This window comes from Pinus tabuliformis, chromosome 1_2 (genome assembly GCF_031772625.1).
Source record: "Pinus tabuliformis cultivar Carrire ecotype Pingquan chromosome 1_2, CPIR1, whole genome shotgun sequence".
In the NCBI taxonomy this organism is placed as follows: domain Eukaryota; kingdom Viridiplantae; phylum Streptophyta; class Pinopsida; order Pinales; family Pinaceae; genus Pinus; species Pinus tabuliformis.
This window is the reverse complement of record NC_142298.1, coordinates 319,303,155-319,324,267: the sequence shown is the minus strand read 5'-3', so window position 1 is coordinate 319,324,267 and position 21,113 is coordinate 319,303,155. Positions and strand designations below refer to the sequence as shown.

The 21,113-nt window shown below is 39.7% G+C and overlaps 1 protein-coding gene across 3 annotated transcripts in view; it reads right to left on the bottom strand.

Moving 5' to 3' along the window:
• LOC149205655 (DNA-(apurinic or apyrimidinic site) endonuclease-like) overlaps nucleotides 1–21,113 on the bottom strand; it is a 350,957-nt gene that overhangs the window by 288,547 nt on the left and 41,297 nt on the right. The gene's annotated exons all lie outside the window — the stretch shown is intronic.

Genomic DNA, 21,113 nt, shown 5'->3' with positions numbered 1-21,113 from the left:
GATGTTATCTCAACACTCCCTCTCAATGAGAGAGGCATTCTCCACAAGTCCAAGCTTGTCTTTGAAGTATACAAACTTTGCTCGGGACAAAGGCTTTGTAAGAAAATCAGTAATATGCTCATCAATGGAAACAAACTGAAGCTTCGCTGCTCCCTTCTGCACTATGTGATGGATGAAGTGGTACTTGATCTCGATGTGCTTCAACCTATCATGGAAAATTGGATTCTCTGCCAGCTTCACACAGCTTTGATTATCACAATATATCACTGTCGGCTAGACCACATGATCAATCATCAAACGATCCTGCGAGTAAACTTCTGAAGCCATACTACTTCACAACTCGCCAAGCTAGCTGCAATATATTCTACCTCGGCAGTATTGAGTGCAATGTCACATGGTTCGAGTTTGAGTTCGACAATGATTAAGTTTGATTTGGTTTTGAATTTTTTGATAAGGTTCAAATGAGGTTCGCTGTTAAATTCGAATATATATATATATATATAATTTAATATAAAACAAAAAAAAAAAAATATAACCCAATTTAATATTCATATATTAAATTTGTAATCCTTTATATACATATAAACATCATTATATTTAACATAAAATTAATTGAACGCAATATATATCTCATCATAATATTAATATATTATTTTTTAATATATATAGAAGAATATTAATATATAAGAATATGTATATAAAGTAAATTATTTATAAAACAATTTTAATGAGATAAGATATTCAAATTTAATTTAATTTAATTCAATATATAAGTCATATTTATTAATATAGTATTTTTTCAATATGTATAAAACAATATGTATCTAAAAGCAAGTTATAAAACTATATGAATGTGATTCAAATTTTAAAAAATGAAAAAAAAAAGGAAAAAAGTTAAAAGCTTGTTGTCTAACCTACAAAAGCGTCATTCTCACTTCAAGAGTGCATAACCTACCAAAGTTTAAGCATCATTCCTCTATGTGCAATTGCAATTTTGTCGATGGTATATTCTATGTACAAATCATTGAAGACTCTCTTATCACAGCGTGCATTATCTGGGACAACCGCTCGGTGGCTTCTAAAGCTGTTGGAGATTGCACGATGACCTTGATACAAGATACGCTAGATGTTTGTGCACGTTTTAATTTTCACTCTTGACAACCCAAACCAAGAGAGATTGGAACTCCCCAAAATTGAAATGCGGCGAGCGGACCCTGTAACGCAAAGAGATTGGAACTCCAAAATTAAAATATTGCGAACCCTACAACACAAAATAAGGCAAGCAGAAAATCGAAAATGAACCGAACTTTATCGAACTTAATCTGAACCTGAACATATTTTTGAGGTTCGCCAAATTTTGAACCTCGAGGTTCATATTCGACGAGTCCTGTGACATTGATTGAGTATGACAGATGTCTGCTTCTTGCTCATCCACGAAATCATAGCGGAGCCCAAACTGAATCAACCTCCAAAGGTACTTGTTCTGTCTTCAGCACTCCCTGCCCAATCTACATTTGTAAAGCCTTCTTGTTTTATGTCACTGTTTGAGACATATCTTAACCCAAAGTCAACCATACCACGCAGATATCTCAATATGTGCTTTGCTATCCAATGATCATGTCTCGGTTCCACCTAGGACTGGCTCAATGTGTTCACTACAAAGCAAATGTTCGGCCAGGTATTAACCAAATACATCAATGAGCCAATCAACTTCCGATACATGGATGGATCTACCAAATCAAACTCGGGGTCTCTCAACTTTCTCAAATTTGTCACCATGGGAGTCGACATTGACTTACAATCTGTGAAAATTTTTGAATTTAACACATCAGAAACTCCTACTGCAATATCTGGTTTATTATCTCCTACTTGTTCTTTACATTAACAAGTTATTTATATGCATAAATATCGAAATAAACACAATTGCAGCCTTCACAAACATACAGATCAGCAACTGAAATAAACTGAGACAACACAAGGGACACCGTTATTTTTGGACAATCGTCCCCGGAAAAACCCAATGCGGGAAAATCGGTGCCGCAAATATAAGGGTTTTATTATTATGCAGTTTTCTAAATACAACTAGGGTGCCAGAAATGGCTCACCCTTCAGAGATTATCCTCAGCAGAAGTACCTTTCTTCGGAGACAGATATTCTGGCTAATCAGCGACCAGATGATTGGCCCCATAGCAACTTCTATTGTTCCATAGTTGGACAGCGAAAGCTGCTCCAAGCTATCTTCTGGAACTGCGTCACCCTCCTATGGCTCTGCGTCAGTTGATCAGCTCCTAGTCTGGCCCACGAAATCACCTCAACGCAGCCTCTTCAACTCAGCGTCAGCTCTCTATGTTGCTTGCGTCAACCTCTTGGCCCTCTGCTCTGGCCTCTTCGGCCTCTGCAACCCTTGTTGCCTCTGCGTCAGTCTTTGCTGCCTTTGGGTCAACCTTCCTAGGCTCTACACTATCTCTTTGGCACTTTCTCTGCCTCTCTAATATGTATTCCCGACCTCCTGTCGAACTGCCCCTCGCTGCAACAAATCACTAACTTGATTTCTCAGCAAACCCTGCCCCAAAAAATCGAATTGACTGATCAACTTGTTGTATCTCCAACTGACCCTCAAGCCTCCTCTTAAACTTTTCCTGTTGACGATTCAAAATTCAAGATTAAGTCCCTAATCAACGACTAAGATTAGATTTGGCTTGATCCTCATTATTTAAAATTTTCTCACCCATTTTATATTAATACACATTAATATTTTAATTTTCCTAAGTTTAGACTTAGGAACCCCATTAAAAATATTAATTATTTTAATATCTCTCCATCCGGATGGAATTTCCCCAAATGATTTCTGTGTCTTGGAGATCTTATGTGCCTTAGCCTCTCCACCAAATTTCATGGCTAGAGCACATCCGATGCTACCAAAAATCAACACTCCCTCTTAGCGAGGAATGTGCTCTAGTAATGCCTCACCATAGAAACATCACATTGATCGTCCGCATTGGTACCTGTACTGATGCTTGGCTTGCTGCCTCACATTCCCTGCACTGCTGCTTCTTGTACTATTGCCCATGACACTGCCACTACCGCTGTTATATTTGCACTGCAACTCCCTCTCAACATGTTGCATCATGCTGCCCATAGCACTGCCACTGCTAACTGTTGCACTGCAACTTAGTTACCGAGAAGTAAGTAACTGACTTCCCCCAAATACTGACATCCTGGTTAGTCTGGAAGCCTCGTGACGCTGAAGCTGCCTCTACTGCTATCCTATGCTCCCTCTGCTGCCACTGCACTGCTACAAACTTCTGCACTCTAGCTCTACCTTGCCGCTCCACGACACTTTGCTCCACCCAACACCTGTCATCATGCTACTGTCGTTAAGGGCTCCCGTAGCCGAATGTGATCCAAGAGTTTGGGCACCTCAAGGATCCTGCCCTTAGCATGTAGTCCTCCTGACTACAACTCGATGTCTACCCACCTCTTTTCTAGAGGTGCATGAGCACTCATGGCACAATCGTCATCAGTCTCAACATCCTTCTCCGCCTTAGCTGGCATTGCCTTTGAATCAGAAGCTTCTCCCTTGCCTTTCTTCCTGGGGCACTGAGATGCATAAAGTCCCAGCTCCCCACAGTTGATGCACATGACCTTGGAGATGTCCTTCTTCTTCCTCTTCCCTTGTTGTCCTGCGGATGATAAAGCCGCATCCTCCTCCTCCTCTTTCTTGACTCGAACTCCCTTACCACTACTCCCTGCCTTGGTCAACCTCTTGATCTCTTTCTGTCAAAGAGTTGCCCACATCTCTTCCCAACTAGGGAGAGTGGCTTTGCCCAAGATGCTTTGGACAAAGGTCTCCCAGTCCTCGAAGACTGCATTCAGAGCAGTCCTGACCATAAACTCTAGATCTGGTGTAGACCCCACAGAAGTAAGATGGTCGTGAATTCCTTGCAACCTAAGAAGGAATGGATCTATCCCCTCTCCTTTTTGCATCTGATATGACCTCAGCTGATTCTCTAATAGCACCTTCCGCTGCACAGAAGAGCCATGGTATAAGGTGGTTAGGGCCTCCCACATCTCCCTTCCTGTGTTCTTCTCAGCAATATGTGGTATGACATGATCTTTAACCCCGTCTAGGATCATGCATTTCGCCTTCGCCTCGGCCTCCTCATACTTCTCATTAGCAGCTGGGTCAACTGGGACAGCTACAGTTTTCAAGGCATAGTCCTTGATGCGATGTTTATCCAGGATTGCCAGGATCCTGGCCTTCTAGATGACAAAATTGGAAGCCCCGTCCAATCTATCATGATCCCTCAATTCGTTCACTACCATCTATGCTCCTCTTCTTTAGACTCCCTCTGAGTCTTGACTTCCCTCCTACAAATCCTTCGGTCAACTGTAGAATCACTCTTCTCCAATCCTCCTTTGCCGCTGCAACCTGAATCTAGATTTCTTGGCTAGAAAGTTGTCAAGGTAGTGCTTCCCTCTACCTTGGTTCAGTCTCCTTTAACACTGTTCTACTCAGACAAAAACAATGTCCCACTAGCTCCTCAAATCACAATCTGCACAGCTCCCTTAGCCCCGACCACTAAAGAATCTGAGCCCTTCAGGCTCTGCGCAATCATGACAAAGGTTGAAATTTGCTCCTCCGGCCAACTGTGTCAATCCTACCTGGCTAAGTAGGATGGTGTGGCTCTGCGTGAGCCTCTTCTACCTCTCTCTACCTCTGCATTGGCCCTTCCCTTGGCTCAAAATGTTGATGCAGGCTCTACGTGAACTTCTGCATAACCCTCTAAGCACTGTGTCACCTCTTCTCTTACCGCTTCAACTCTGGAACCGCTCTCTCGGGACAGCTGCTTCTGCTGCAAATTTTTTAGATTTCTTATGTCGGTGTCTTCAGTCTTCCTGTTATCTACAATCGCTCTGATACCATGCGAAAAATTGTGAATTTAACACATCAGAAACCTCTATTGCAATATCTGGTTTAATATCTCCTATTTGTTCTTTACATCAACAAGTTATTTATATGCATAAATATCGAAATAAACACAATTGCAGCCTTCACAAACATACAGATCAGCGACTAAAATAAATCGAGACAACCAAAGGGACACCGTTATTTTTGGACAATCGTCCCCAGAAAAACCCAATACAGGAAAATCGGTGCAGCAGTTATGAGGGTTTTATTATTATGCAGTTTTCTGAATACAACTAGGGTGCCAGAAATGGCTCACCCTTCAGGGGTTATCCTCGACAAAAGTACCTCTCTCCAGAGACGAATATTTCGGCTAATCAGCAACCAGATGATTGGACCTACAACAACTTCTATTGTTTCTTAGCTGGACAGTGAAAGCTGCTCCAAGCTATCTTTTGGAACTGCGTCACCCTCCTACGGCTCTGCGTCAGTTGATCAGCTCCCAGTCTAGCCCACGGAATCACCTCAGCGCAGCCTCTTCAACTCAGCGTTAGCTCTGCAGCGCTCTATGTTGCCTGCGTCAGCCTCTTGGCCCTCTGCGTCCTTTGCGCTGGCCTCTTCAGCCTCTGCAACCCTTGTTGCCTCTGTGTCAGCCTTCCTAGGGTCTGTGCTGTCTCTTTGGCACTTTCTTTGCATCTCTGATATGTATTCTCGACCTCCTGTCGAACTTCCCCTCGCTGCAACAGATCATTAACTCGATTTCTCAGCAAACCCTACCCCAGAAAATCGAATTGACTGATCAACTTGGTGTATCTCCAACTGACCCTCAAGCCTCCTCTTATCGATTCAACGGCCGAGATTAAGTCCCTAATCAACAGCTAAGATTAGATTTGGGTTGATCCTCGTTATTTAGAACTTTCTCACCCATTTTATATCAATACACATTAATATTTTAATTTTCCTGAGTTTAGACCTAGGAACCCCATTAAAAATATTAATTATTTTAATATCTCTCCATCCAGGTGGAATTTCCCCAAACGATTTCTAGGTCTTGGAGATCTCATGTGCCTTAGCCTCTCCACCAAATTTCATGGCTAGAGCACATCTGATGCTACCAAAAATCAACACAATCCATCATTCCAAACTTTTGCATGATCTTGATGATATATTTTCCTTGACCAAAAAATATTTCACCAAGCTTTTGCCATACTTCTAGCCCCATATAGCAGTGCATCAAACCAAGATCCTTCACATCAAATTTAGAGGCCAACTCCCTCTTACTTTGAATAATAAGATGCTCCACACTTGTCAAAAATAAGTCATCAACATACAATAATAGAATCACTTTCATTCTTCTCGACCTTGAAGTATAGGTTTAGATCAGCTTCGCTTTTGGAGAAACCTAATCTTGTTAGATCATTGTCAATTCATTTATACCAGGCTCTCGGTGCTTGCTTAAGTCCATACAAGGCTTTCTTCAACCTACAAACGTGAGATTCTCTACCATGAACCTCAAATCCTTGAGGTTGCTCTATGTACATTTCTTCCTCGATCAAGCCATTAAGAAAAGCAGCATTGACATCCATTTGATGTAAGTTCCAACCAATAGAAGAAGCAACAAAAACAATAGATCTAATGGTAGTGTACTTGGTAGCTGGAGCAAAAGTCTCATCATAATCTTCCCCCTCTTTCTGGGAGAACCCTCTCGACATGAATCTCGCCTTGTATTTGTCAATGCTACCACCCACCACATGCTTGATCTTGTATACTCATTTGGACGACACCACTGATTTTCCTTTAGGTCTAAGCACAATCTCCCATACATCATTCTTCATAATCAATTGGTATTCTTCTAACATAGCATCCTTCCATACTTGTTGGTTAGTTGCTTCTTCAAAGGTGGAAGGTTCAACATCAATGAGATTCGTTATCAAAGTTGCATAACTAGAATGCCTCCTTGGTTTCTTACTTTCCCTGAAGGCGCCACGAGGTGTTGCATGTCCTTATGCTTCCTGCAAGGTAGATCTAAGCCATGTTGTTGACTTTTTTATTTCAAGAACAACAATCGTATCCATCAGTTCACTAGGATTTTCTAGCTCTTCTTGAAGATCTTCGAGAAGTTTTGCAATATTGGATGGGCCAATAACTTCTTCCTTGGGAACTTCACATTCTTTGCCACCATCAAAATCCATGGAAACTTCCTTAGATTTCCAATAAGCCACATTCTCATCAAAGGTCACATCTCTGCTAACTTCAACCTATCTTTGACTTGGAACATAGATTCTATAGGCCTTTGATGACTCATTGTATCCAACAAATATTCCTTTCTTTCTTGAAGGCTCTAGCTTCCTTCTCTTATCTTTCAGTACATGAATATAAACAGGACAACCAAATATTCTTAAAAGACTAACCCGAGGTTTCTATCTAGTGAAAGCTTCTTCAAGAGTCTTCTCTTCCAAAATTTGACAAGGACTTCTAATTTGAATGTAGACAATTGTCATGGATGCTCCACTCCATAGAAACATAGGCAGGTCTTGATCGTGCATCATTTCCTTAACAGATTCTTCAATACTTTTGTTCTTTCTTTCAGCAATTTTATTATGTTGTGGATTGTAAGGACTATTAGCTCCCTCTTAATCCTAGTTTCATTACAAAAGGAAACGAGCTCCTTGGAGGTATCTTCTCCTCCATTATCAAATCTCAAGTTCTTGATCTTCTTTCCCTTCAAGTTTTCAACCTCGGCCTTAAATTCTTGGAACTTGTCAAAAACTTCATCTTTCGTCTTCATAAAGTAGATCCATGTCTTCCCAGAAAAATCATCAATAAAGATTACATAATACAAAGAGCCTCCAAGAGATTTCACTAGCATCAGACCACATACATCAGAATGAATTAGATCTAAGATTTCCTTGGATCTACTTTCGTTGCTTGGAAAAGGCTTCTTTACATTCTTCCCAAGTGCACATCTTTTACATACACCTTCATGTTCTTCCTACAAATTTGGAACACCTGAAACCATCTGCTTTAAGGCTGGCAAAGATTTATAGTGAAGGTGAGCATATCTTCTATGCCAAAGCTCACACGGATTAATATCATTATGTACAAGTGCTTGAGTAGGTTGTTTCAAAAGTTTCTACAACTTTCCTTCACAAATTCCAATTACCCTAGCAGAATCTATACTAGAGCCTTTGGGCCAAACAAGAACTGTGCCATCAACAAATGCTATTTTATCTCCTTTATCTTCTAGTCATGAAATAGAAACGAAATTCTTCTTCAAACCTGGTAGATATAATATGTTGCTAAGATGAACACTATCACCTGATTCAAGCTTAATGGATGTCTTCCCAATGCCTTTGACTGCATAATTGTTGTTGTCTCCAAGTTCTACCTTTTGTGATAATCTTCTTTCCATAAGACTTGTGAGATTGTCTCGATTTCCCATCATGTGCCTTGAGGCACCACTATCTACTAGCCACAAGTCTTCACTATCTGCAACAAAACTAGTAAGAGTAGAGAAATAGAAAAAAAAATATTACGTGGATTTTCGTTCTTAGGTCTTTCTAGAAGTTCTTCAAAATCTACTGCAAAGGCATCCTACTTTCCTTTTGTCTTTATATCATTCGATCTTTTAGGACAATCGTGTCTAAAGTGACCAAATTTGTAACATTGGTAGCACTGAAATTTTCACATATCTCTCTTTCCTTGAGGAGAGCATCTTCTTTCTTCAAGTCTTCTTTCTTCATTACTTCTTCGTCCAATTCTTCTTTGAAAGCCAAACTTCTTTCTTCCTCCACGCTTCTTGAAACGTGTTGCATATGCTAGAGAGTCCCCTTCTTTGAATCTTTCATCTTGATATGAGTCTTGATTCTTCTTGAGTACACGCAGTCCATAGTTCATCAAACTTTGGAACATCTTTTCTTGCACATATTCCTGCTGCAAATGAGTCCCATGATTCAGGTAGGCCATTAAGAGTTGTAGTCACTATTTCCTTTTCAGGGATGATTGCATCAATTGCTTGAAGTTGATCTCTCAACTGAGAAATCCTCATGAAATATGAGGCTATAGTATCATTCCTTGTCATTCTAATATCACAAAGCTCATTCTTTAAACTCATTGTTTGACCAATATTGTTGATAGTGTACAAACCAGTTAGGGCATCAAACATTTTCTTTGAGGAGTCAAGATTTACAATATATGGGATCAGATGATCTTTGATGGAATCTACAAAGATACTTCTAGTTGTAATATCGTCTTTCTCATGTTTTCTTATGTGAGATCGAATGGTGCCTTTGTGGAGGAGGTTGAATGCCTTTATATAGTGTTCTGCCTTCGTGAATAGGTGTCTCTTCATTGGAGCCGACTTGACTTGAGGGAGGGCCGACTTGACTATTTTGGAGCCAAAAATTCAAAATTCAAATTTCAAAATTTTCTCTTTTAAATTCGACATGAAGAACATGTCTTATAATAATTTTTTCAACCAGTGTTGACAATATCGCCGAGATATCGCTGATATTCGCAAATATCGCGATATTTTGTCTCCCCACAAATATCGTGATATTTCCGAAATATCGGCGATATCTCGGGAAAATATCACGCTACGACACAAAACATCGCCCAGGCACAAAAAAAAATTGTCGCCGCCGCTAGAAAAGGCCGATTTTGTTTTTTTTCATTCATTTTTATTTCTGATTGCTAGAGAAGGAAGGGAAGAGCTACGTGCTTGCTACCAAGGAGGATTTGAGTGTTGCATAGCCATTATCGTCACCAACAACGAAGATTTTGTTGATCTAAGATTGAAGAACAGTGAGACAATTTCATTTCTTCCATTAACAGGTATGTTCAAATAAACCCCTATGTTAATGAATTTTTTTATAGTTTTAGGATTATTCTTGCTTGCCTATTTGCCTACAAACATTTTGCTTGTTTTTTTTCCATTTGCTATGATTTTCATGCCCATGAGCAAATGCAAGGGTTTTCTCCATATTTGGACAGCAAACTCCATTTTTTTTTAACTTTCAAATGCACCCTCTTATTGTCATTTATGGTTTTTCATTGAATTCACATTGCAAATAATGTAGCAAAAAAAAAAATTGTAAAATGAGGTGGTTATTACTTATTAATTCCAAATTTTTTTGGTGCCCTGGGTTTGAGTTAGCTCACTACAAAATTCAAATATGCCAAAAGCCTTGGACCCATTTTGGGAGTATGGGGAGCCTGATGGTGGGACAAATCGAGCATATCTTACATGCAAATTGTGTGGGACCAGGATGACAAGAGGGGTTACATGATTGAAACACCATCTGGCTAGACTCACTGGACATGATGTTGGGATTTGTACAGTTTCTAGTCCGAAGCTTATACAAAAAGCTCTTGAGGCAATTCATGAAAAAGACAGAAAGAAGGAAGAGACAGAAAGAAACAAGGCTGAACGTGCAGGTAGATCTGTCGAGATATATTCTCCTGATTTTGATGCTGAGGGTAGTCGGAGGGGCTCCACAACATCACCTGCTACTGCTAGTACGAGGTCATCATTTTTTGTTCCACGAACAAGACATGGATCACAACCTGGCATAAAATCACTTGTTAAAAAAAAAGGAGAAGCAAGAAGCAGATAGAGTCATGGAGAGGTGTCTTTTCTGGAGCGATTTACCTCTCAGCATCACCAAAACCAATCCATTTTGGCGGCCAATGTGTGATGTTATTGTTGTTGTGGGCCCAGGGTACAAAAGTGCTACATATGAGGAGTTGCGGGGGCCAATTCTTCAAGCAAAAAAGCTGGACATCAACTCTAGATTGGCGGAGTTGAAAAAAAATGGGAAGTTACTGCATGCACAGTGATGTCTGATGGTTGGACAGATAGGAAGGGTAGGACCCTTCTAAATTTCTTAGTACATTGTCCTAAAGGTACCATGTTTATTAAATCAGTGGATGCATCAGAACATATCAAAGATGCAGCAACGATATGTGAGTTGTTAGATGCGTTCATTCAGAAGATTTTTGTGCAGAATGTGGTGCAAGTCATACCAGACAATGCAGCTAATTATGTGTCTGCCGGCAAGATGCTTATGGAGAGGCATCGCACATTATTCTGGACTCCGTTTGCAGCACATTGTCTCGATTTGCTGCTTGAGGATATGGGGAAACTCTCCTTCATCAAGGAGGTGGTTGATATGGCTAAGAGCATCCCCAAGTTTATTTATAACCATGCTTTTGTTCTTAACCTCATGAGGAGGTTCACTAGAAACAAGGAGTTGCAGCGTCATGCGATCACACGTTTTGCCACAAACTTTATTACTCTTCAGTCTTTGCTTCAATGTCAGTTCGAGTTGAAGCAAATGTTTGTGTTTGATGACTGGCGTAATTGTAGATACAGCAGGAGACAAGACGGGAAAGCCATTGCAAAAATGGTGTACTCTGAGACGTTTTGGCGTGGAGTAGAAGAAGCATGCTCAGTTAGTGAACCTATAGTAAAGGTTCTCAAATTGGTAGATGGGGAGAAGTCTGCAATGGCTTATTTGTATGAGGCCATGGATAGAGCCAAGGAGGCCATTCGTTCTTATTATGCAGACAAGGGTTTTGATGGCCTTGATAGGCATATGATGTTATGGGATGTGATTGATAATCGGTGGACAGGGATGCTTCATCGACCCATTCATGCAGCAGCACTCTTCCTCAACCCCACATTTTCATACAAATGCGGCTTTGATTTTGATGGCGAGGTGATGGAAGGGCTCCATTCCTGTGTTCAAAGGATGGTACCCGATCCTAAGCTTCGTAGCAAAATCAATCGCAAGATACAGTTTTATCGGGATTGTGTTGGCCTATTTGGCTTTGATGATGCTATTAGGGAAAGGACCCTCTTCATGCCACGTAAGTGACAAGTCATCACTCATTAGAAATTAGAATTTTCAATTTAGAATTTCCTTACTTATAATTCTATTTTTTTAAATTCAATTATGTAACTTTTATTTGAAAGTTTAATTCTGTTTTAAGTTTTTGAATTTTTTATTTCTTTATTTTGTTGTAGATATTTGGTGGCGAAGCTATGGTGCAAGGGCACCAAATTTGCATAAATTAGCCATAAGAATCTTGAGTCAAACATGTAGCTCTTTAGGGTGTGAGCGCAATTGGAGTGTATTTGAGAAAATACATGCAAGAAAACACAACAAATATAACTTTGAGCTCCAGCCTTCACTTGAGCAATTACACTTATTGTAATTTTTAATTTTTAATTTATGACCTTCAAGTGTCAAGAGTCATGAGTCAAGACTCATTAGTTTTCTTGACACTCTTACAGGTTGGAGTTCGCACGCCTCAATGATTTAGTGTATGTGCATTACAACATCCAACTTCGAGTGAGGCAAATAGAAGCACCAATGGATCCAGATGTCGTTTCCTTAGACAATATTGATGTATTGTCACAGTGTAGGGTGGAGTCTAAGGAGCCCATTTTGGAGGAGTCACCTTCATGGTTAGAGCCAAATGATCCATTAGAACAGGGGCAGTAAGAGGAGGAGGACTCAGAGCAGGAGCAGCACTCGGAGTCGGAGGAGGAGGAGGAGGACACTGCGGGAGCATCAGCATCAACACCATCTGCTATAGATATAGGACAGCACAGCTCCATACCTAGCATTCATTATTTGACATTAGGTGCAGAGGCAGGCCCAAGGCCTTCTACTACTAGGGGCAGGCCTGGCAAACAACCCATCATGTTTTCCTGTAAAAGGGGGAGAGGGCAGTGATTTCAGATAGATAGCTGCTAGTTTTATTTGTTTTGCTACATATAACTCATGATGATGAGATACTTTTATATATGTGATGTTATTTTGTATTGGTTCTCCACATTTGAGTCCTTGAATGGACAATTATCAGGGATCAGCAAGATTTGGTATCGCCTTTGATGTATCATTTCTATTTGACATCATATATATATCAGTGCTTTCTTCATATTTATGTGCGAATGTGTTTATTTCATGTTGTTATTGCTTTATATGTTTAAAAATCTGGTAAAAAAAAAATGAATATATTATGCATTTTTTACGCTTGTCGATATTTTCCGATATTGCCAATAAGATGTTTTCTGTACCCTCGTCGTATTTTGCCGATACCGATATTTTCAACACTGCTTTCAACGGTTAAATAATCAAAATGACATGAAGAACATGTCTTATAATAATTGTTTCAACATTTAAATAATCAAAATGGCATGAAGAACATGTCTTACAAATTCTTTATACATTACAAGGGCTAAAATATAAATTATGATTACCAACCATAGCTACAAAATTCAACAAGTACCAACATTATAGGTTGGCCCTTCTTGACACTTTTTATCCACCTTGGCACTTTAGCTCAAGCAAATGTTGGCCCTATTACCAACAAAAAAGCGAGTAACCCATAGGAGAATTTTTTGTCCTTCTTGGACAACCAACAACCCTATTGATTAGCACATGACATGATGCCATAGGCCCTCTACATATTGCTATAGTTAGATTTATTTCTCCCATCTAGCATTCCTTCTCAAAGGTAGGTGGGTCATCCATTGGAAAGTACTTCAACTATTTTGTAATCATGTGCTTTTACTTGAGGTTTTCGCGCATACTAATATGAATCTAAGGGTGATCCCAATGATTGACCAATCGTTGACTATATTCTTGTTCCCTCACTTCACCTGGGAGGTTAGTCTTTGATCCTAGTCCAGTGGTACATCCTCTAAGGCCTTAGGGTTAAAAGGGCACTACTGGGGAGGCTTCGATTGAAGTAGTGTGCCCATGATATTCCATACCACTTTCCAACATTCCCTCTATTCCATATCCATTCTGCAAGATTGTGGTCATTGGTCATGGGGATTGGCACCTTCTCATCCTCATCATTGATTCTGGGCTGGAAAAATTTTCCTTGGGACGTTGATGCAGCCAAAAGAAAGATAAAAACAAAGAAAAGCCAAAATGAAAGAAAAAGATAGAATGCAAAAGAAGGTTGGGAGAGAAATTAGCACGTGGGCAAAAGCCTAGCTTGAGCTTTATCTCTCTCATTAGCCATCACCCAGTTCCTAAAGCACTTGATGCTCCATTCATAAAAAGGAACCTTGTACTGTCCCAACCTTGATGAGCGATAAACTGCTTCATCATTAAAGGGTAATAAATGCTAAACCTCTCAAATGCAAGCTCGAGCTCCTGAGTTATTCACCCATATCAAAGCATTATCATAAAGAAGTATAAAGCGCACTAGAGGGGTAGAAAAAGTGGGACGTGGAAAGGGGTAACTCATGCCTCCACGATTTCTCCCTCATTACATCTACACTCAAGATGGTGGACCACCATTAGCTGATCACTTGGTTATGGCACCTTGCCCTAAAGCCATGCCCACTTCATTACCACCATCTACACATGCACCTATGGGTTGACGAGTTAACCCAGGACTTGTCATTTCCCCTTGGGGGTTGGAAACATCTAATAGGGATATGCAACTTGCCATCACTAAACATAAGAGAGGGAAGTTCGTCTAGTTACATATTTGAAGGTGATCTTTGTGTGAAGTATTGGTTGTGCCCTTAACATTAATTATGGTCCACTATGATGCATACATGGTTATTATCACCTAATGATTGTTGATTTACACTTGATCTTGAGGAGGTTTTGTCAGGTGTTTCACATCACAACAATAGAGGCCTCTTGAGGTGATTGCCCCACCTCTTTAGCAAAGAAGCAGAGGGCATACTATCTAGTGCAGAGACAGAGATTGATTTTGATGATATAGCATTCCCTACCCAAAGCAGAGTGTTGGGCTACTTAATGACTTCATGTGATGCTTGACGACTCAAAGTACCCCCAAACGCTGAAACGTTGAGTTCGTGAAGCTTGGTGTTGCAGATATTGGCGATGTGCCCAGTGGACCCAAGATGCCCCCGGGCTGGCCTTGACATTGTTTCATGGGCATCACTCGATTCAGAACTTAGATGATGGCAATCACGTTTGAGATGACAAGGAAGGGATTGTACATCACCTTGTAGCCCCAACGCTTAAGCTATTTAGTTCCATGCCACCCCCTTTCCTGCTTTGAGGGTGATGTAGGGCACCTCAGACATGACATGTTGGCATGGAGTGAACTTGGATGGCTTGCACATGATCCTTGAGACACATACTGGAGTATGGAGCACTCATTAGCCCTCATCTCACATTTTAGTGTCTTGTTGTGCTCATTTTGAGGGTGACATCATGATTTCAAGCATTTATTCCCACGCATGGGATTTTATTGCATATTTTTTATGTTTTTGAGCTATGAGTTTGGCTTGTAACATTTTTTTCTAGAACACTTAAATTGAACTTGTCAATAGAGCTTCTTAGTTGTTTTATTTGTAAAATGAGAGGAAGAAGGCTTACATAAATAGAGCCTCCCCCTCATTTCTCCTTTGACCATCGCACACATGTAATTCTGCCTCTTCTAGGGTGTGTGCAGAGTTGTCCCTTTTTTGCTATTTGGGCATAATGTGATATTTTCTAGATGTGACTTGGTATTGGAAAAGATTTTTGCTTCAAGACATTATTCTTGGATTTGAAGAAGTGCTCTTGCGGAAGATTTTGTAAGTTTATTGTTTATCATTGATATTTTGAATGCTTTCATGTTTAAAGTGGCCTTTCTCTTGTTCCACGACTAAATGCTTATCATTATTGAGACTTTGCTTCATAATTGCATGTAAGATTGTCTTCTTCAAAGCCTATAATGAAATTCTTTATGTGCAGGCCTTATAATTAATTTCTCCCCTCACAAGAATAATAATTAGGGTTTTAGAAGTGGATGCCCTAGAGCATCCCCCCTTACTCCATCATTGTCCTTCCTTGCTATTTTGTGCCATTAAGACTTCATTACCCCTTGTAGGATAAGGCGTTGGTCCAAAAGTGTGTTCATCACCCCAAAACTAAATAAAAACCCCTCTAAATTTCTCTCCTAGATGGCTAGGGTAGCCGCTAGGGTTTAGGAGTCGATTTATATGTAAAGTTGTGGTTTTATTACTTAAAATTGGTTAATCTCAATGTTCCACCAAGACTCCCGTGCGGGGAGACGCACAGGGGGGACGTGTGGGAGTACCCTCAAATTTTAGGGAAATTTCGGGGGTGCAGGGAGTCGTCGAGGTATATATATATATATATATATATATATATATATATATAAAATTCAAGTTCATATTCATTGTTCACTGTTCAATGATGAAAGCATATAAATATTAAGTAGACAATTGAAATTTGAATCATTGATCCATCCTCATCATTCATTTTGATACATACATCATTCATATGACATACTCAAGTGACAAGTCTCATTATTGAATTAATTATTATTCATACATACCATGAGATTCGAAAAACAAAAATAAAAATCAATAATAAAATATTCAAATAATGCTCATGTTGTAATCAACGATTTTACACTTGCAGGCTTGCAGCTTGTTGTGTCACTGTTTTAATTTATTTTGCATTTTTTTTTTGTTTTTCTGCCCTGCAGGAAGAGTTTAAAAAAAAAAAATTCATCATGTAAATTAAAATTTACAATGCAAATATAGTAGAATTAAATTTAAATTATTAAAATTTAAAAACAAAAACATAAGCAAAAAATAAAAATTAAATTCAAGTGACTGTGTTTTGAAGCATTTTGAAGTTTTCATTAAAATTTATATTTAAAAATTATTAAAATTTAAAACATTATAATTATAGTTTAAACAAATGATATCAAATTTAAAAAAAAAATTAAAAATTTTAAAAATTACAGCAGGGCCGCAGGCTGTATGTTCACTGTTACAACATTTATTTTTTTTAAACTACAACATTAAAACAGTTCAGATTTCAAGCTTTAATGTCTACCTGGAGGTAGAGCCGCACAGCGTCAGGGATAGAGGGTTCAAGCTTTAATGTCTACCTGGAGGTAGAGCCGCACAGCGTCAGGGATAGAGGGTTCAAGCTTTAATGTCTACCTGGAGGTAGAGCCGCACAGCGTCAGGGATAGAGGGTTGACGGCAAAGGACTCAGGAGGTCCGAGGATGCTGGGCTGCGGCTGAAACTTGAAAGTCGTGGTCAAAATTTTAAACAACAGCAGCTGGAGCAACTGCCAATAGCAAGCCTGCAAGGGGACGCAACACGCTGTCTCGGCTCAGTGTCTCTCAACGGCAATGACTCAGCTCACCGTCCCTCAGCTTAGACTTTTAAGTTTTAGTTATTTAGTTTTAATTTTAGTTAAAAAAAAAAAATTAATGGTTTTGATTTTTGAATTTTTGATTTTTAATATTTAATTTTTAAGTCTTATTAGACAAATTTAAAGGGGGACGCCCAGGCGCACCCTTTTTGGGGAATCTAGACTCCCACACTGAAGGGGGACGCCCAGAAGCACCCTTTTTGGGGAGTCTTGGGGAGTCTAGACTCCCACACTGGGGAAATGCACCCCCTTGCGTCTCCCCAAGACTCCCCAAAACGGGTGCGTGGGGAAACGCACCCCCAAGAGACTCCCTGTCCCGGGTGCGTGGGGTGCGAGGGGTGCGCGCACCCGACCCTGGGGGACGCGTCCCCGTGGAACACTGGTTAATCTCTATACATCATACACAAGCAAAATCTAGCATTGTAGATTGCCTTACATGCCCTACAAGGGCTGATGTCACCTCTTTTCTTACTATCTATGCACATCTAACAGCCTTAAATCTATTTGCTTTAGTTCAACCCTAGTCTCTATTTGAAACCCTTGCTCCTTTCTTGTTGAAGATCATTTGGAGGGTTTTTCTTAGGCTACTATATGCCATTGCATGCCCTAATATTGAAGATCATTCAAACCCTAACTTATAGCAGCCCTCTTATTGGTCTAACCTTAGAGTGCTTGAATCTTAGCTTTGAATACCTTTGTCATCTTTGGCCTTGCCAAGCACTCTATCCATCCTTAGACCTTCAAAAATAAATCACCTTGAGCCCTATTATTAGAATATATTATAGGTGATATTCGGAAGACTCCCTTGTGGTTGAAATCCCATTAAAGAGCAAGTTGAAGGTTGTTGAGGTGATAGTAGCAACCCTTCCTCATTGTTGCCATAAGGTCTAGCCCCTCGCCCAGTGAGATGTTGCACCAATCCTGGTACATTTTATGACAGCGTCTTTGGCGCTATTGCCAGGAAGGAGTTAAGTCAACCTCCTTGTAATCCAAAGTCTAAGCTTCAGTAAAATTTTGATTAGAATAGCCTAAAGACTACAACATAGATTCTCATCCAACAACTCTAAAATCCGAATCCCCTTCCATTTCCCCTGATACTTCGTTTGAAGAAGCCATAGCTCTAAGAAAGAGAAGAAATAATCATAAGACTACTACCTCCTCAACTTCCCCTGTAGCTTCCCCTCCCCCTGTAGTTAGGAACCTCTTTGGTAGTTCCTCTACCTCTAACACAATGGCCAAGCCCTGGCTTAGTGCTACATTCAAACCATTGGACGTGAGTGGGTTTCCTGACGCCCCATATAAGCTGCCTAATAAATATGAGGAATGGTTACCCAAATTCAATGGGAGTGATGCAATCATGGTTGAAAAACACATGCATGAATTTTATTGGGCTAAAATGGAAGATTAATAGAAGAAGAGGATATTGTCATGATGGTGTTCGCCTTCTAATTGAAAAGTCGTCTTATGCACATCCTGCTCCCAGACTCGGATCTAATGATATCCTGACTGCAGATCAATCTTTGAGAAATATACCACTCAATACAATTCATATAGTAGTTCGTCAATCCTAGGAATAGGATACCTGTTTTTGATTGTCTTTTTGTTCAATGCTCGGTAGTTAGTGCACATCCTCCATGTGCCATCCTTCTTCTTCACCAAAACTATCGAAGAAGCAAATGGGCTTGCATTAGGTCTGATGTGGCCCATAGCTAGAAGTTCTTTGATGGCCTTCTCTATCTAGTCCTTGAATTTCTCTGGGTGCCTATAAGGTGTGGTGATCACAGGTTTGTGTCGGAAATTTCTACCTAGCTGAGAGGGAGTGTTAATTTGGCAACTCAAGGACAAACTCCCTTCTTTAGACAACCTTCCTCATTTAGAGAAGACCCTCTTTGCCCTTGGAAGAATTTAATTTGGTCAAGGAAAAATATATTTCTAATGTGAAAACCCAAAAGTGCACAAAAGTTCACGTCGGCCTAAGGGACAAATTGGGTCTCCAAAATCACATATAAATACAAGTCAAGTCAACCTCATTTGGAGCATCACATCACACATCTTCTTCTTCTCTTTGGAGGTTCGTACAATCTGAAATTGCAAGTCATCTTCTCACACGTGCGAGTAGGAGAGAGATTTCAGGAGGGTCGAAAATATGTCACGCTTCAGCGTTTGACTAGCATTGACTTTTGGGGGATTAGGCATAGTTTGAATTGGTTTGACTTAGCATCTTGGATTGTTTTTGGAGGCCGAATTCTTTGGCACAAAGATCGAGGTGTTCATGGCACTTTAACTACAGTTGACTGCAGACTTTGACTTTAGATCTAACCGCAGACTTTCTCTCTCTGTTGACCAAGTTTGACTGTAAATTTTGGGATTGTTTTGACTTCATTTTGACCAACAAAGGAAGTTGAGTATTTTAACCTTTGACCGAGTTGTTTCGAAGGTTGTTTGACCATTGACTTATGATTAGTTAGGGCATCATTTGCTGCTATTGATTGTTGTTGACTTTGACCATATTTGATAGTTTGACCATATTTGACTTTTGGGTTCATCTCTTGAAGTTTTGGATATTGGTTGTTGGAAAGTCAAAGTTATTGACCTTTGACTCTTGGATGGTGAATTGAATCATTGTACTCTCTCTGCTAAACATTTTATGACAATCTAATAAGAAGAAGAATTTGAAAGGGTTTTCCCCCTTGTGGGGTTTTTCCCTGGTCTTTTACCAATTTGGTGTCTCTTGTTATTTCTCTTGATTGTCTTCTACTGTCATTGCATTTACTGTTCTATCTATAATTACTATTTATCATTGGAAGATTAAATTTGATTGCTAATTGAAGATAAGAATGGGCTAAAGTGATTGTAACAGCATAGAACAGTGGAAAATTAACATCCATAAACAAAGTCTAACAAGATTAAGTGAGACCACTTACATAAGAAATCATTTTCATCCACAAACCCCATGAGCATTCATAAAGTTGTAAAGCCATCCACAAAACATCTCCTCAAGTAGTTGTTGGAGCTATCCATCCATTCTCAATATAGAAGAAAAGAAGTAGAAGTAGACAAGTAGTTGTTCTCTACAAGTTCTAGCAAAACGAGTTACAAATGAGAAGTGTTTCTCTTATTTAGATGAGAGATCTAGCATTATTCACATTAGAATAATAGTATTTTCCTGGAAAAATCCCTAAGAAAAAAATGCCTTTATATCTTCACAAACCCTAGAGATAAGGTCACAAGACATAAAACATCCATGATACAAGAGTGGATGAGTCAAAAGACCCCCTATGGTGCTCCCAAAATGAAGTAAAAATGCTTAAGTGTCAAGTCGTCCCCCAAAAATGCATGATAAAGGTTACGTGGTCTCCAAGAGTGAATGGCTCACTCAAAATTGATGTGCAAGGATTCCAGAGTGAAACACTCCCTCCAAAGGGTACAACATTTCATCATCTAAGTGATATTTCATCTCCAAAAGGTACAATGTCCCATCATGAAGGTGCCATGTCATCCAAAAGACCAACATCCTCTCCAATAAGTGGAATGAACTCTCAAAAAGGGTGGGTGGCCTCCTCTAAGTATGCAAGTAACCCCCCAATGTCCTCCAAAGGACCGAGGCTCAGTGCAAGTCATAGTCATGTAAAGTACATCATTCAAGAGGGGTAAAGTTTCCCAATGTCGTCATCGATTTGAAGGCATGTATAAATGTATAAAAGTAAAATACGACATAAAAAATGAGTCATGTCAAATGTAAATGTAACTAGGTAGATCACATTAAGCATCATCTTCAAACTTCGCAACAACTCATCGAATTCATATGATTTTCCTAGTATAGGTATGGGAGAATCATCATTAACCCCTATTAGATGTGCCAATACCCAAGAAGTGAAGTACTTCCCAATAAAACCATTAAGGAGCATGTGTAATGATAGATGGTATGGTCTGGGATTTAACTTCATGAGATGTGTTGCATAGTCATGTGAGGTTAGGTAAGATATTCATCCAAATGAGTGCCCTTACATGAGATAGC